The sequence below is a fragment of the Capricornis sumatraensis genome, chromosome 2 (genome assembly GCF_032405125.1).
Source record: "Capricornis sumatraensis isolate serow.1 chromosome 2, serow.2, whole genome shotgun sequence".
Lineage (NCBI taxonomy): Eukaryota > Metazoa > Chordata > Mammalia > Artiodactyla > Bovidae > Capricornis > Capricornis sumatraensis.
In genome coordinates, this window is record NC_091070.1 from 165,572,611 (window position 1) to 165,590,383 (window position 17,773).

Sequence of the window (17,773 nt, forward strand, 5' to 3'; positions counted from 1 at the left end):
ATATGATTTTAATACATTTAAATGAATTAAATTCTGCCAGAATTCAAGGCAAGTGTGTTTTAAGGGGCTTCATCAAAATAAAAAATCATCATTTATTTCAATCTTTTCTCTGAGTTTTCTTTTCACCTTATTTCTGTAACTGTTACTTATTCTCTAATAATACAACTCTTTATAAAGCATTCTCAAATGCTGTTTTTTCTCTCAGTATTGGATTTTTGGAGATGGGATATATTTCTTCTTCACTATACATTGCTGCTTCTAAACCATTTTCCCTCACTTAAAACAGTTTCTCTGCTTTCCATCTCACTTCAGATCAAAACACCCATTGCCCTCCAGGTTGTAGCTATCTGACAATTCTCCAAGTACTAATAGCACTCACTCCATAAATATGTTAGCATCTGGCTCATTGGTAACTCTGTAATTGGTGGCATTTATGTAGATCAGCTGGTAGAGAATCCACCTGCAATGCAGGAGACCCTGTTTCAATTCCTGGGTCCAGAGGGTCCACTGGAGAAGGGATGTGTGTGTTTTAGTTGCTTAATCGTGTCTGACTCTTTGCAACCCCATAGACTGTAGCCCAACAGGCCCCTCTGTCCATGGGATTCTCCAGGCAAGAAAACTGGAATGGGTTGCCATTTCCTTATCCAAAAGGAACTATAGAAATAAAGAAAGTAAAGTTGCTCTGTCGTGTCCGACTCCCCTCGACCCCATGGACTGCAGCCTACAGGCTCCTCCCTCCATAGAATTTTCCAGGCAAGAGTACTGGAGGGGGGTGCCATTTCCTTCTCCAGGAGAAGGGATAGGCTACCCATTCCAGTATTCTTGGGCTTCCCGGTTGGCTCAGCTGGTACAAAATCTATCTGCAGTGCAGGAGACCTGTGTTTGATCCCTCAGTTGGAAAGATCACTTGAAGAAGGGAATGTCTGACTCATTCCAATATTCTGATCTGGAGGATTTCATGGACTATAAATCCACGGGGTCACAAAGAGTTAGACGCAACTTTCACTTTTATTGATCACAATATTCACACAGATGATCTTTTCAACATCCTAGCCCCTTTAGTCCTCAGACTGTCTTCCTCCAATGAATTTAGTCTCTAACCAATTTCAGCTTCACATTGAAGTTTGACTTCAGCTTCCACAGTCATGTTATCACCCTTATTACTGTCAATAGCTGCAACCTATCCACAATTTCAGTTTGAAACATCCCACCTCATGTCACCTCTTAAATATTTCTTGTCCATCCCTTTTATTATATTAACTCCAAAAATCCCTCACTCCCATTTTCACCTTGAATCCATTGTCATATCTGTGTCTTCACTGTTCACCCTCTTCATGTCCTCTTTTCTTTCTGTATCAGTTAAATTCCATAATGGCTCATCATCATTGCATCATACATTTACTCTCAGCCTCCTTGTCTTTCTCCACTGTTTTAATATACTCTCTTGGCAAAATAACAATCTTTGTTAGGCCTAACTCTACTATTCTTTGCCTGTACTGGTATATCTAGCTAAAATTGAGAGGAGAAAGCAGACAAACTTGTAGATAATATTTAAATGTATTTCTTTCAGTTCAAGATGTCAGTAGTCTAAAATCAATGTGTTGGCAAGGCTGTGTTCCTTTGCCTTCATGGTACAATCTATTTCCTTATATTTTCCAGCTTCTAGAAGTTTCTGCATTTTGGCTGTTACTCCCCTTCTTTACATTGCTGCTGCTGCTGCTAAGTCGCTTCAGTCGTGTCCGACTCTGTGCGACCCCATAGACAGCAGCCCACCAGGCTCCACTGTTCCTGGGATTCTCCAGGCAAGAACACTGGAGTGGGGTGCCATTTCCTTCTCCAATGCATGAAAGTAAAAAGTGAAAGTAAAGTCGCTCAGTCATGTCTGACTCTTAGAGACCCCATGGACTGCAGCCTACCAGGCTCCTCCATCCATGGATTTTCCAGGCAAGAGTACTGGAGTGGGGTGCCATTGTGTTCTCTGCCTTCTTTACATTACTCTACTTCAATGTCTTGAGTCCTATGACTTACCCTAATCCTCATGATTTCCTCTTAAAAGGACCTTTTGATTAGATTGGACCTACCTGGATAATCCAGAATAAATCTCTCCATCTCAAGATTCCTAATTACATCTGTGAAGTTGCTAGTGCTACATATAGCAAAGTATTCACAGGTTCTAGGAATTGAGGTATTGACATTTTGATAGGAAGGCATAGTTATTGACCACCTAATTTGAAGAGCCAACTCATTGGAAAAGACCTTGATGCTGAGAAAGATTGAGGGCATCAGCAGAAGGAGAAAACAGAGGATGAGACAGTTGAATGGCATCATCAACTCAATATACATGAGTTTGAGCAAACTCCAGGAGATAGTGAAAGACAGGAAAACCTGGGGTGCTGCAGTCCATGGGGCCATGAATAGTCAGACACAATTGAGCAACTGAACAATAGCAAATCTAAGAAACAGAGAGATCTAGCCATGCAATATATTTACGAGAAAATTTTTCTAGGAAGTATACAGAATAAACTTGAAGGTACTGAATAAGAACATTCCTTGTATGTTCAAGGAACAGGAAGAGAGCCATGGAAGAACTGTAAGCCCAGAGAGATGAAAATGTGGTAAGGAAGGGCAGAAAACATCTAGGATGTAGTTGTAAATCACACAGTGTGTACTTTGCATTTCATGTGAAGGATACATGAACACATCATTTTTGAAGAAAGAATGACATTATTTGTATTATGCTTAGCAGGATCCCTCTGAATGGTAGGTTGAGAAAAGTCTGAGAAATTTCAACATCAAAAGTATGAGAGTTGGCAGAAGGGTATTACAATAATCCAGGTAAGAAATGATGATACCTTAGACAGAAATGATTGTAGTATGTATAAAGAGAAGTGGTCATATTCTGGATGGATTTTGGAGGTAAGACTAACATAATTGGCTGAGAAGTTAGAGCATGAGAAATATAAAGAATGACTCCACAGTTTGGGGCTTGAACAACAGAAAGAAAGAGAAAGTGTTAGTCGCTGAGTTGTGTCTGATTCTTCGTGATCCCATTTACTATAGCCTTCCGGGCTTCTTCATCCATGGGATTTTCCAGGCAAGAATACTGGAGTGGGTTGTCATTTCATTCTCCAGGGGATCTTCCTGACCCAGGAATCAAACCCAGGTATCCTGCATTGCAGGCAGATTCTTTACCATCCGAGCAACAAGAGCAACAGAAGAAATAGAGATATCATTAAGTGACTTGGAGAAAGCTGTGGATAGAGACAGTTTAGAAAGGAAGATTAGGAACTTGCTCTGGGGCATCTTGAGTTTGAAGTTCTTATTGGTAATATAAGTGGAAATTCAGTTTGGAGGTATGGTATGGAGATAAAATTCAGAAATCATCAACATATAATGATATTAAACCCAAGAAATAGGGTTAGATCATCTAGGAAATAGATGTGAAGAAAAAAGATAGAATGTTCCAAAAGATGAAATTTCAGAAATTTAAGGACACCCTAACATCAGAGATTGAAGAAGGACTGGCCTTGTGGACTTGATATCTGTGAAGTTGCATAAGGCCCCAGGGGACCCACAAGAGCTTCAAGCTTGTTGTAGCGTTCTGTTTTTACCTTGTTATTCTTAAAACTTTTTGACCAACAAGCCTCACACTTTCATTTGGCTATCATAACTATAGTAACTGGAACATGCCAGGCACATATTAGATGTTCAATGAATATTTTCTAAAAATAATGAATGAAAAATTAGATTAGACTTTTTATTTCCCTCTAATCAGTGATTTATGCCAAAGCCTTTGACTGTGTGAATCACAATGAACTGTGGAAAATTCTGAAAGAGATGGGAATACCAGACCACCTGACCTGCCTCTTGAGAAACCTATAGGCAGGTCAGGAAGCAACAGTTAGAACTGGACATGGAACAACAGACTGGTTCCAAATAGGAAAAGGAGTACGTCAAGGCTGTATATTGTCACCTTGCTTATTTAACTTATACTCAGAGTACATCATGAGAAACACTGGACTGGAAGAAACACAAGCTGGAATCAAGATTGCCGGGAGAAATATCAATCACCTCAGATATGCAGATGACACCACCCTTATGGCAGAAAGTGAAGAGGAACTAAAAAGCCTCTTGATGAAAGTGAAAGAGGAGAGTGAAAAAGTTGGCTTAAAGCTCAACATTCAGAAAATAAAGATCATGGCATCCAGTCCCATCACTTCGTGGGAAATAGATGGGGCAACAGTGTCAGACTTTATTTTTGGGGGGTCCAAAATCACTGCAGATGGTGATTACAGGCCATGAAATTAAAAGATGCTTACTCCTTGGAAGAAAAGTTATGACCAATCTAGATAGCATATTCAAAAGCAGAGACATTACTTTGCCGACTGAGGTCCGTGTGGTCAAGGCTATGGTTTTTCCTGTGGTCATGTATGGATGTGAGAGTTGGACTGTGAAGAAGGCTGAGCGCCAAAGAATTGATACTTTTGAACTGTGGTGTTGGAGAAGACTCTTGAGAGTCCCTTGGACTGCAAGGAGATCCAACCAGTCCATTCTGAAGGAGATCAGCCCTGGGATTTCTATGGAAGGAATGATGCTAAAGCTGAAACTCCAGTACTTTGGCCACCTCATGTGACGAGTTGACTCATTGGAAAAGACTCTGATGCTGGGAGGGATTGGGGGCAGAAGGAGAAGGGGAAGACAGAGGATGAGATGGCTGGATGGCATCACTGACTCAATGGATGTGAATCTGAGTGAACTGAGGGAGATGGTGATGGACAGGGAGGCCTGGCGTGCTTCGATTCATGGGGTCGCAAAGAGTCGGACATGACTGAGCAACTGAACTGAACTGAATCAGTGATTTTTATTCTTCCATGATAGTATCCATGAATCTTCTGGCCCAACACAATGCACTCTAGCAGTGTGTGTCTGTATGTGTGTGCCTGCTTGCGTTCATACCACAGTAGCATGCTGCTGCCTCTGCTAAGTGGCTGCAGTCATGTCCGACTCTGTGCGACCTCATAGATGGCAGCCCACCATGCTCCCCTGTCCCTGGGATTCTCCAGGCAAGAACACTGGAGTGGGTTACCATTTCCTTTTCCAACGCCTGAAAGTGAAAAGTGAATGTGAAGTCGCTCAGTCGTGTCCGACTCTTCTGACCCCATGGACTGCAGCCCACCAGGCTCCTCCACCCATGGGATTTTCCAGGCAAGAGTACTGGAGTGGGTGCTTCTCTATAACTGACAATGGCATGATAGGTAGAACTATATGGTAATTTCAATATAAAATCAGTAGGATTTACATAACCAAACCAAACATTTCACATTTCATATATGCTTATTTCTACCATGGAAATGATAAATGAAATTATCTGTGATGCTTAATCAAAACAATAGAACCAATAGAAAATATAAAATGACAACAATTAGGGACAGATGGTATTGTTTTTATTTTACCTCAACTGTTACTTACTAGACATGGTGGACAATGTAGTGAAAGAGCCTCAGTGCCTCTATCATTTTCCACATACATTCCCTACTCTTAGTACATAACAATAGCTCTTTCCTATTGGTAGTATACCCATAAATATGCTATAGCTTTTACAAAAGAATCGATCACTTCCTAAGCATGGTAGTAGAAGGTCAGTATCGTAGATGGCAACCTTAAGAAAAACATAAATCTACATGCTCTATTTTCATTTACTTTTATAGAACACCACGTTAAGGGAACAAAATAGTCTTTGGAATAAAGCAGACACTATATATGAAAGCTGGCTGTACTCTACGTTTTATCTTTCACAAAGAAAATAAGAGTAATTTGTGTAACTATGTGCTGTTTTCATGAAAGTTACTTAAAATATTCCCTGCTACCATATTTAATAAATCTGAACTCCTAATCAGCTTGTTAGTCATTCAGTGTCTGTGGCATATCCAGGCTCATTACACCATGCCACAGGGAGTATGAGGAAGAAATTTTCCTTGGTAATATTTTTATTTACTGACTGTAACATAGGAGTTGATTGAGGGAAATGTTCCTTTTTACTACAGACTTACAAACTATAACAATTATTTTCCATTTCTGCCTTTAGGGTTGACTTGGCAGTGTAAATTTATATTTAAATATATATTGATAATTTTCAGAAAGCAGGGGTTAATCCTATTAATTGGGATCTCCAAATGGACTCAAGAAGGTTAAAACTAAAGCTTACTGTCCATCTTTTTTTTTTTCTGTTGTATCACTATTTTCCTGTCAGCAGACAAAAGATAAACACTACTCTCATGTAATTTTACTGGGCAAGTGTGGCACGGGGGAGCAGAGTGGGTAAAAACAGACCATTCATAATTCAGTGTTAAGGGGGTTAGAACACATCAGTGGCCAAATAAAGGGACAGTGGCCTATTTCTTTGCTGATAGGAAATTAGTGTCACTGGCAGAGCCATGTTCAAGGGGGAAAAAAGAATATGCATTTCTCAAGCACTTCATGAGAAATGTACACACATTCTTTGAAAGAGGCTTATGTATGTGTCCCAAAGGACATGGGGAAACATCCATCTCTGCATATCCCCTTACCAGAAGCTATTTCTCCTGCAAAACTGCACCATCTGAAAAATACAAAGTGACCTCACAACCAGCATATATAAAAATGCTTTTTAAGTATTACTGACAAGATCACACATAGAAATAGGTGTCAGCTTTGACCAAGTAACTCAAATCATGTTACAGAGTTTTCCTCTTTAAGTAACTAGCTTCACTATAGGTATAAGGAAACTGAGGAATAAAGTAAATTCCATAGGTCAGGAACAGAGCCAAAACTCGACCCTGCCCTCTAGAACAGATCAACTCCCTCACTTGAAGTTGGCATATTACACTGAAGGCAACATCATACAAGTATCGAATAAAGACTTTAAGCTATTATACTAGAGAGGCTTCAGACAAAACTCGAATTGATTGAAACTTTCCTCTGAAACTTGAATCAAAGCAAGCCCCATTTCTTCCCTGTACTTCCTCTCTTGTAGTGAAGGATCCAAAGATAGCACACAAATGGATGTTTCTCTGATACCTGTGGCTTATCAGTAAGAATAGAAGTAATGGAAATCTCATGAGAAAGCTGCTCTTAAAAGATTTCCAATCCAATTTTTGAACTCAAAAGGCTTGAATTAGTTTCAGATTAACATCCAAGTCTTTCAAAGTACATCTTCCAGGATTGAGTTATCAAGAGGACATTAGATGCTGAATTTTAGGTTCAATTTTTGTGGCAAGAGGTGAGATACAGGCAAATATTCAGTTTTTCTTTTTCAGCAGGGTAAGCCCCATTTTCCACTTTTCTCCCCCCACCTGTGATTTTTTTCCCAATTACACTTTCATTACCTTCTCATAAAATGATTCCAAGTGCACATGTATATACGCATACTCGACCACACATATGAAATAAAATGCTTTTCAGTGTTTTGCTAAAGCAGCGATAACTCAGCAAGTGGTCTTACTTCCTTTGTGATATTCCATAGATGCAAACCCTAGGAGAATTAAGAATCCAAAAATATTGAGTTTCAATGTCCTCAAAATGTACTTCAGTGAAGGAAATGTCATTCCAGTTCCCCTGATACAGTGTGGCTGCCATTCTTTTCCTGTGTCTGATCCCCAGCTACTCCTCAGAACAGATATGACTGGGCTGGTTGCCAACCTTCTTCTCAAGTTTCTTCTCCCAACTGCAGGTCAGCTACCACTGATGCAAACATCTATAAGACAAGCAAGTGGCAAAGGTATTACACAGATGAGCCTACCTCAGTCTGCCCTGGAGAATTTGAAGCAAGAAGAAATATGATTTATAATTCAGAATAGAGGCTTTTGTCTAACTCTTTGTGACCCTAGGGACTGTAGCACACCAGGTTCTCCTGTCCTTCAATATCTACCAGAGTTTGCTCAGATTCATGTCCATCAAGTCAGTGATGCTATCCAACCAGCCGTCTCATCCTCTGCCACCCCAGCCCTCAATCTTTCCCCACATCAGGGGCTTTTCGAATGAGTTGGCTCTTTGCATCAGGTGTCCAAAGTATTGGTGCTTCACTTTCAGCATCAGTCCTTCTAATGAATATTCAGGGTTGATTTCCTTTAGGATTGACTGATTTGATCTCCTTGCTATCCAAGGGACTCTTAAGAGTCTTCTCCAGCACCACAGTTGGAAAGCATCAGTTCTTCAGTGCTCAGCCTTCTCTATGGTTCAACTGTAACATTGGTACATGACTACTGGAAAAACCATAGCTGTGACTATATGGATCACATAACAGATACAACTAAACATAGGGTATATTAGTCAAAGAAACAGAATCTAGTATTTTTTAACATGTCACAGAAGTATTCCAACAAGAAGAATTTCATCCCAACCTACTTTCAGCAAGCCTATTCATCTGTGTCTTTTCCAAATCTTCCTTTTGAGGATAGTTCTCCTGCTGAGGTCTAGTGTCTATAGAGAGTTAGCACTCCCTTGAAGTGTCACACTGTAGCCCTGGGTGCTTTGCCAAATTCAAAAGAAGAAAGTGCTTCACATCTTATTGTACAAATTGAAGCAAATGTTAATGTGATATATGTGAACATGTTTATTATTATGGAACTAATATATGATCTGTTTTCATTAAAATCTACCAATGTATTACTTGCCTGCAGACTGCACAGATTTGAAAGTTGATGGCCATTATATGGGGGGGAAAAAAGCATTTGAAAACATTTGAGTTTAGTACTGAGACAAGACAAATATAAACTGAGGGTGGTTTCTGTTGGGAACTTGAAAACGCTTCTGCTGTGGATAAGGCTGCTAATGTCAATGGGAAAGGAAAGAAAAGAGCAAAGATATGTATTTCTTTAACCTTTTTTTTTTTTCCCCTGAGGGAACTTTAATTCAGCATACCTCTAAAGACTGATGCAGATTCCAAGTTTCTTTGTAATATAACACCTCTCCACAAAAAATGGTCACTTTCTCTGAAACTATCCCAACTATTTCAATTAAGGAATGCCATTCAGCTGAGGGTCTTCCCCATGAAGCTCAGTGGCAAAGAATCTGCCTGCCAACCAGAAGACTGGGTTTGATCCCTAGGTCGGGAATATGCCCTGGAGAAAAAGATGGCAATCCACTCCAGTATTCTTGCCTGGGGAATCTCAGAGACAGATGAGCCTGGCAGGCTACGTCCATGGGGTCTCGAAGTCAGACGTGATGCAGCAGCTGCGTAAGCATGCACACAGCATTAAGCTGCCTTTGTCCCAAACATCTGATTGAGTTATCGCTTCACTATATAAAACTACCTGGTATTTGCTTACTACTATGAAATGCAAGACTGGAAAACTTCAAACATTGTTATGAAAACATAGCTATATTTTCATTAACTCAAGTATTTATCATACATAGGGCTAAAACATTTCAAAGGACAATTTTTGCTACATTTCATCATTTGTCTCTGAGTTTCCTGCTGTAAAGGAGGATGGTAACTCCAAAATTAACTAAACTCTTAGAGTTGGGTAAGGATTCTGATTTTTAAACTCCTCATATAATTCTGATTGATGATTAGCTAATTTTGAAAACTTTTGTTTTAGTTCAAGGATACTCCATGAAAAGCAAACCTCTGATTTATAAATATATATTCCAAGACAGAGGAAGAGCCTACTAGACACATGTGTACATTAACACCCATCTCCAAAGTATTACACATCCTTTAAAACCTCAATTTTGTTTCTCTGAAAGCAACCAGTGTTCTTACTCAATTGTAATGCTAAGTAAAAGCTACAGAGAAGAGTCTACTTCATTCTTCTCTCATAGCCCACTTTTTTCCACAGCACTTTCCTTATTTTACTTTTTCTCTTGGTAGTTTTTTTTTTTTTTCCTATACTTAGTTTATTACTCCACCACAAAGTATTATCTTTTGAATTTTTATCCTAATATACAAAGGATTCCTATTTGAACGCTCATAGTGAGTAGGACAATGGCTCTTCTAAAATGTACATCTATTTCCCAACCCCAAGAAAATGTCAATGTCACCTGCATTGGCAAAAGGGTGTTTGCAGATACATTGACACTGAGGAAATTGAGATAAGGTACTCCTGGGTTATACGGATTGACCTAAATCCAAAGAAGAAACTTTATGAGAAACATAAGAGAAGACACAGAGATAGACAGAAGGTCAAGCAGACAAAGATGCAGATTGGAGTAGTTTAGGCACCTGCCACAGGGCTTCCCTGGTGGCTCAGATGGTAAAGAATCCACCTGTAATGTGGGAGACCTGGGTTCAATCCCTGGGTTGCGAAGATCCCTGGAGGACAGGCAACCCACTCCAATATTCTTGCCTTGAGAATCCCATGGACAGAGGAGCCTGGCGGGCTACAGTCCATGGAGTTGCAAAGAGCCGGACAAGACTGAACAACTAAGCATACAAAGTTGCATGCCAAGGAACAGAGGGAAACACAGGAAGCTGGAAGAGGCTGAGAAATAAAGTGTTTCCTTCTGTATCAGTAAACAAGGATGTCACAATCACCAGTGATCGCAGCCACCGTTAATGGTGAGCTGGCAAGCCCTGAGGGAACTTAGGAAGGAAAGAATACTTGTGTTCTGGCAACCATTAGACTGCAGCCATTGCCTATGGTGAGTCCTGATAAAAAAAATCTCAGGATGTGAAAATAGGATAGTGGCCCCAGAGAGCTGAGGTGCGTATGAAAGAAATGATTTCAGTGAGCCCAGACTCTTGTATATTCCCATACATAGAAAAGTGCTAAATTCCTTAATTTAGGTTATATAGTTTTTTACCTTTATTTTTGTGGTTGGGATTTTTTTTTTTTTTCATTTTTACAATGCTCTATTGGTTTCTGCCTTGCAGCAATGTGAACCAGCCGCAATTATACATACATCTCCTTCCTCTATAGCCTCCTTCCTCTCCCTGCATCCTGGCCCTCTAGGTCATCACAGAGCACCAGACTGGGCTCCCTGTGTTACACAGCAACTTCCCATCAGCCATTCATTTTACATCTGATAGTGTATGTATGTTGATGCTACTTTCTCCATTTGTCCCATTCCACAAGTCAATTCTCTACATCTGTGTCTCCATTCTTTCTCTGAGAATAGATTCACCCATAACATTTTTTTCTAGATTCCATATACATGTGTTATAGACTATATTTGTTTTTCTCCTTCTGACTTACTTTCTGTATAACAGGCTCTAGGTTCATCCACCTCAGTAGAACTGTCTCAGAGTCATTCCTTATATGACTGAGTAATATTCCATTAATATTTCACTGTATGTATGAGCCACATCTTCAATATTTCACTGTGTGTATTTACCATTCATCTGTTGATGGACATGTAGGTTGCTCCCACGTTCTGACTATTGTACACTGTGCTGCTGTGAACATTGTGGTGCAACGTCTTTTTCAGTTATGGTCTTCTCAAGGTAAATGCCCAGTAGTGGGGTTGCTGGATCATATGGTGGTTTTATTTAATTAACAGTAGTCTTTTGATGTTCAGACTACCTGCCCTTATTTGCGAAAATTCTATATAATGTGGCTCCTGCACTCACCTCCTCAGAGCAACTCTCTCAGATCACTTGAGATACTGTCTCCTGGGTGTGAAGTCCTACAAATTCCCAATGAATAAAACACAACTCTCAGCTTTTAGGTTGTAAATATTTTAAGTCAACAAAGCAATGAAAGAATCTTGACTAGATCTTTTCAGGAGAGTATGGCTCTAACATGTGACTTCCTACAGAACTGTGAGAAAATACATTTCAATTGTTTTAAGCCACTATGAAGTTTGTGGTCATTTGTTACAACAGCCCTGTTAGGATCTCTTTCTTTTCTTTCCTGTCTAGCCCAGTTCTCACCTGTTTAATAAGCAAGAGAACTTTATCAGCCTCTCCAGGCTTTTTCCCTTGTCCTCTCTGCGTAGAGTTACACAGCATGAAACAACTTGACCCACAGCCAAGGAGTAGGATTTATAACACATCTTTATGGAAAAAATAGAGTTATCACTAGAGTGGGGCTATTTCAAGACAGAGATTGAGTATTCACATTTGGGGATTGCTCACATCTAGCATAAATATAAACAGATGGTTATTTTTATTTTTTTTATTTTTGGTAAGATGGTTGTTTTTAAATAAATATTTTCATTAATAAATTTGAAAGTTCAGTTCAGTTCAGTCACTCAGTAGTGTTTGACTCTTTGCGACCCCATGAATTGCAGCATGCCAGGCCTCCCTGTCCATCACCAACTCCAGGAGTTCACTCAAAACTCACATCCACTGAGTCGGTGATGCCATCCAGCCATCTCATCCTCTGTCGTCCCCTTCTCCTCTTGCCCCTAATCTCTCCCAGCATCAGAGTCTATTCCAATGAGTCAACTCTTCACATGAGGTAGCCAAAGTAATGGAGTTACAGCTATAACATCATTCCTTCCAAAGAAATCCCAGGGCTGATCTCCTTCAGAATGGACTGGTTGGCTCTCCTTGCAGTCCAAGGGACTTTCAAGGGTCTTCTCCAACACCACAGTTCAAATGCATCAATTCTTTGGTGCTCAGCTTTCTTCACAGTCCAGATCTCACATCCATACATGACCACTGGAAAAACCATAGCCTTGACTAGACAGACCATTGTTGGCAAAATAATGTCTGTGCTTTTGAATATGCTATCTAGGTTGGACATAACTTTTCTTCCAAGGAGCAAGCGTCTTTTAATTTCATGGCTGCAATTACCATCTGCAGTGATTTTGGAGCCCCAGAAAATAAAGTCTGACACTATTTCCACTGTTTCCCCATCTATTTCCCATGAAGTGATGGGACAAGATGCCATGATCTTCGTTTTCTGAATATTGAGCCTTAAGCCAACTTTTTCACTCTCCTCTTTCACTTTCATCAAGAGGCTTCTTAGTTCCTCTTCACTTTCTGCCATAAGGGTGGTGTCATCTGCATATCTGAGGTGATTGATATTTCTCCCAGCAATCTTGATTCCAGATTGTGCTTCCGACAGCCCAGGTTTCTCATGATGTACTCTGCATAGAAGTTAAATAAGCAGGGTGACAATATGCAGCCTTGACATACTCCTTTTCCTACTTGGAACCAGAATGTTGTTCCATGCCCAGTTTTAACTGTTGCTTCCTGACCTGCCTATAGGTTTCTCAAGAGACAGGTCAGGTGGTCTGGTATTCCCATCTCTTTCAGAATTTTCCACAGTTTATTGTGATCCACATAGTCAAAGGCTTTGGCATAGTCAATAAAGCAGAAATACATGTTTTTCCGGAACTATCTTCTTTTTCCATGATAGACAAAATTAAATTTCAAGGCTTCCAACTTGGAAATCCATGAAAATTATCTAAATTCAAACTCCATTTAGATTTTTCAAGATGTTTTCATCCACTTACTCACCCTCTTCAAATTGAACCTTATGTACTCAAAACACCAGTGATCCAGATGAATCAATAACACTAACATAAAATAATGATAATTCAGAGTTTAATAGTGTCACGACAAAACTAATATTTCACTTACATTTTTGGACAATGATATGCTGAGAATTTCATATGTGAATTTGACTAGCATTTAATACAATATTTTCATTCAAAACTATAATTTTCATTCCAAGGAATGCTTTACAAAGTAATTCCTGAACATAATACAAGCATGAATGTGAGGCTGATCTCTTCTATTCTGGGTAATCCCAACCCTATGTTTGCATGCTGGATAAATTTATTGCTTGTGGAAGTGGTTAAACAGGAGACGGCAGGAATGAATGTTGACATTCTAGGAATCAGCAAACTAAAACGGACTGGAATGGGTGAATTTAACTCAGATGACCATTATATCTACTAATGTGGGCAGGAATCCCTCAGAAGAAATGGAGTAGCCATCATGGTCAACAAAAGAGTCCAAAATGCAGTACTTGGACGCAATCTCAAAAATGACAGAATGATCTCTGTTCATTTCCAAGGCAAACCATTCAATATCACAGTAATCCGAGCCTATATCCCAACCAGTAATGCTGAAGAAGCTGAAGTTGAATGGTTCTGTGAAGAACGACAAGACCTTTCAAAACTAACACCCAAAAAAGATGTCCTTTTCATATAAGGGACTGGAATGCAAAAGTAGGAACTCAAGAAACACCTGAAGTAACAGGTAAATTTGGCCTTGGAATGCAGAATGAAGCAGGGCAAAGGCTAATAAAGTTTTTCCAAGAAAATGCACTGGTCATAGCAAACAACCTCTTCCAACAACACAAGAGAACACTCTATACATGGACATCACCAGATGGTCAACACTGAAATCAGACTGATTATATTCTTTGCAGCCAAAGAAGGGAAAGCTCTATACAGTCAGCAAAAACAAGATTGGGAGCTGACTATGGTTCAGATCATGAACTCCATATTACCAAATTCAGACTTAAATTGAAGAAAGCAGGGAAAACCACTAGACCATTCAGGTATGACCTAAATCCAATCCCTTATGATTATACAGTGGAAGTGAGAAATAGATTTAAGGGACTAGATCTGATAGAATGTCTGATGAACAACGGACGGAGGTTTGTGACATTGTACAGGAGACAGGATCAAGACCATCCCCATGGAAAAGAAATGCAAAAAAGCAAAATGGCTGTCTGGGGAGGCCTTACAAATAGCTGTGAAAAGAGGAGAAGCAAAAAGCAAAGGAGAAAAGCAAAGATATAAGCATCTGAATGCAGAGTTCCAAAGAATAGCAAGGAGAGAAAAGAAAGCCTTTCTAAGAGATCAATGCAAAGAAATAGAGGAAAAGAACAGAATGGAAAAGACTGGAGATCTCTTCAAGAAAATTAGAGATACCAAAGGAACATTTCATGCAAAGATGGGCTCGATAAAGGACAGAAATGATATGGACCTAACAGAAGCAGAAGATATTAAGAAGAGGTGGCAAGAATACACAGAACTGTACAAAAAAGATCCTCACGACCAAGATAATCATGATGGTGTGATCACTCATCTAGAGCCAGACATCCTGGAATGTGAAGTCAAGTGTGCCTTAGAAAGCATCACTATGAACAAAGAGAGTGGAAGTGATGGAATTCCAGTTGAGCTATTTCAAACCCTGAAAGATGATGCTGTGAAAGTGCTGCACTCAATACGCCAGCAAATTTGGAAAACTCAGCAGTGGCCACAGGACTGGAAAAGGTCAGTTGTCATTCCAATCCCAAGGAAAGGCAATGCCAAAGAATGCTCAAACTACTGCACAATTGCACTCATCTCACACGCTAGTAAAATAATGCTCAAAATTCTCCAAGCCAGGCTTCAGCAATACGTGAACCGTGAACTTCCTGATGTTCAAGCTGGTTTTAGAAAAGGCAGAGGAACCAGAGATCAAACTGCCAACATCTGCTGGATCATTGAAAAAGCCAAAGAGTTCCAGAAAAACACCTACTTCTGTTTTATTGACTATGCCAAAGCCTTTGACTGTGTGGATCACAACAAACTGTAGAAGATTCATAGAGATGGGAATACCAGACCACCTGACCTGTCTCTTGAGAAACTTATATGCAGGTCAGGAAGCAACAGTTAGAACTGGACATGGAACAACAGACTGGTTCCAAATAGGAAAAGGAGTACATCAAGGCTGTATACTGTCACCCTGCTTATTTAACTTCTATGCATAGTACATCATGAGAAATGTTAGGGTGGAAGAAGCACAAGCTGAATCAAGATTGCTGGGAGAAATATCAATAATCTCAAATATGCAGATGACACCACCCTTATGGCAGAAAGTGAAGAGGAACTAAAGAGTCTCTTGATGAAAGTGAAAGGGGAGAGTGAAAAAGTTGGCTTAAAGCTAAACATTCAGAAAACGAATATCATGGCATCTGGTCCCATCACTTCATGGGAAATAAATGGGGAAACAGTGGAAACAGTGTCAGACTTTATTTTTCTGGGCTCCAAAATCACTTCAGATGGTAATTGCAGCCATTAAATTGAAAGACGCTTACTCCTTGGAGGGAAAGTTATGACCAACCTACATAGCATATTCAAAAGCAGAGACATTACTTTGCCAACAAAGGTCCGTCTAATCAAGGCTATGGTTTTTCCAGTGGTCATATATGGATGTGAGAGTTGAACTGTGAAGAAAGCTGAGCGCTGAAGAATTGATGCTTTTGAACTGTGGTGTTGGAGAATACTCTTGAGAATCCCTTGGTGCAAAGAGATCCAATCAGTCCATTCTAAAGGAGATCAGTCCTGGGTATTCTCTGGAAGGAATGATGCTAAAGCTGAAACTCCAGTACTTTGCCCACCTCATGTGAAGAGTTGACTCACTGGAAAAGACTCTGAGGCTGGGAGGGATTGGGGGCAGGAGGAAAAGGGAACGACAGAGGATGAGATGGCTGGATGGCATCACTGACTCCACAGATGTGAAACTGAGTGAGCTCTTGGAGTTGGTGATGGAAAGGGAGGCCTGGTGTGCTGCAATTCATGAGGTCACAAAGAGTCAGACATGACTGAGTTACTGAACTAAACTGACCTCTAAGTAACAAAGTGATATGATAAGAGATTTGATTCAAGGGAGACTATTACAATAGGTATATAGGAGAGCTACTGTGTTGGAAGAAATTTTCTAATAAGGAAGAGAGATTCAACTCACCTCTGAATACAAGGAAGATTGATGTTATAACCAAGGAGCTAGGTGGGGATGAAATAATGGAAAATTACCAATAGAAAACAACCAGCATGAGGAGGGATTCAGGTTAAACCAGCTTAGCAAGAGTCTTGCTAAAATTGGACAATGCAGAGGTGAACATGGAAATACAACAATCAAGGGCTAGTTGAGAAGAAATTTCAAAACAGTCTGAGTAAAACCAGTCAAGTAGAGAATCTATCAGAACTTACAACATTAAGAGAATCTTATAATAGTTTATCATTTCCAACAGCTTCTTGCTTCCCATCTGGCTTCTCTTATCATTTGTGATTTTAGATGGAGAAAGCCTAATCCTCTATCTTTCTTCTAACCAGAGACAAGCGGGTACTGCTTTCTTTTATGAAAATCGTCAACACCTATTCTTTCACTCATTAGGGCTTCCCTGGTGGCTCAGGGGTTAAAGCGTCTGCCTGCAATGTGGGAGACCTGGGTTCGATCCCTTGGTCTTGAAGATCCCCTGGAGAAAGAAATGGCAACCCTCTCCAGTATTCTTGCCTGGACAATCCCATGGACAGAGGAGCCTGGTGGGCTACAGTCCACGGGGTCGCAAAGAGTAGGACATGACTGAGCGACTTCACTTCACTTCACTTCATTCTTTCATTTCCTTTCTTTAGACTTTGCTGTATGATTGCCTCCTACTGTCTCAGGTCTCCTGTTTTCCACCAAAGGACAGCAGATACTTAACATCTCCTTGTAAGGCTCCTTTCACATTCTTTGCTTTTTTTTTTTTTTTTCCTTTGCTATTTAGATTATGCTTCTCTTCTCTGGCTTTTGCTTCTACCTTATTTTGGTCTCTAGACCACAGTATTTGTGTTTCCTCTTTAAAGCTCCCACTGTTTAATTTCCTCTTCCTGTTGTTTCCTTGGCCCACATTTTCCTTTACCAGAATTAAGTGCTAGCTCCCTGCTGCTCAGATTCCTTTAGTCTTAACATCTCAGAAGTGTTTTCTTTCTTGCATTTGCTAGGAAAGTTTCTTACTAGAGTCCTCCACCCTGTGGCTTTGTGTGCTCTGAATACTCAGTAAACTGCAAGCATTGAAACCTCATATGTTGATTTGTAAATAAGAGGAAAGAGCTGGGATGTTCAGAAAACGTGGATGACTGT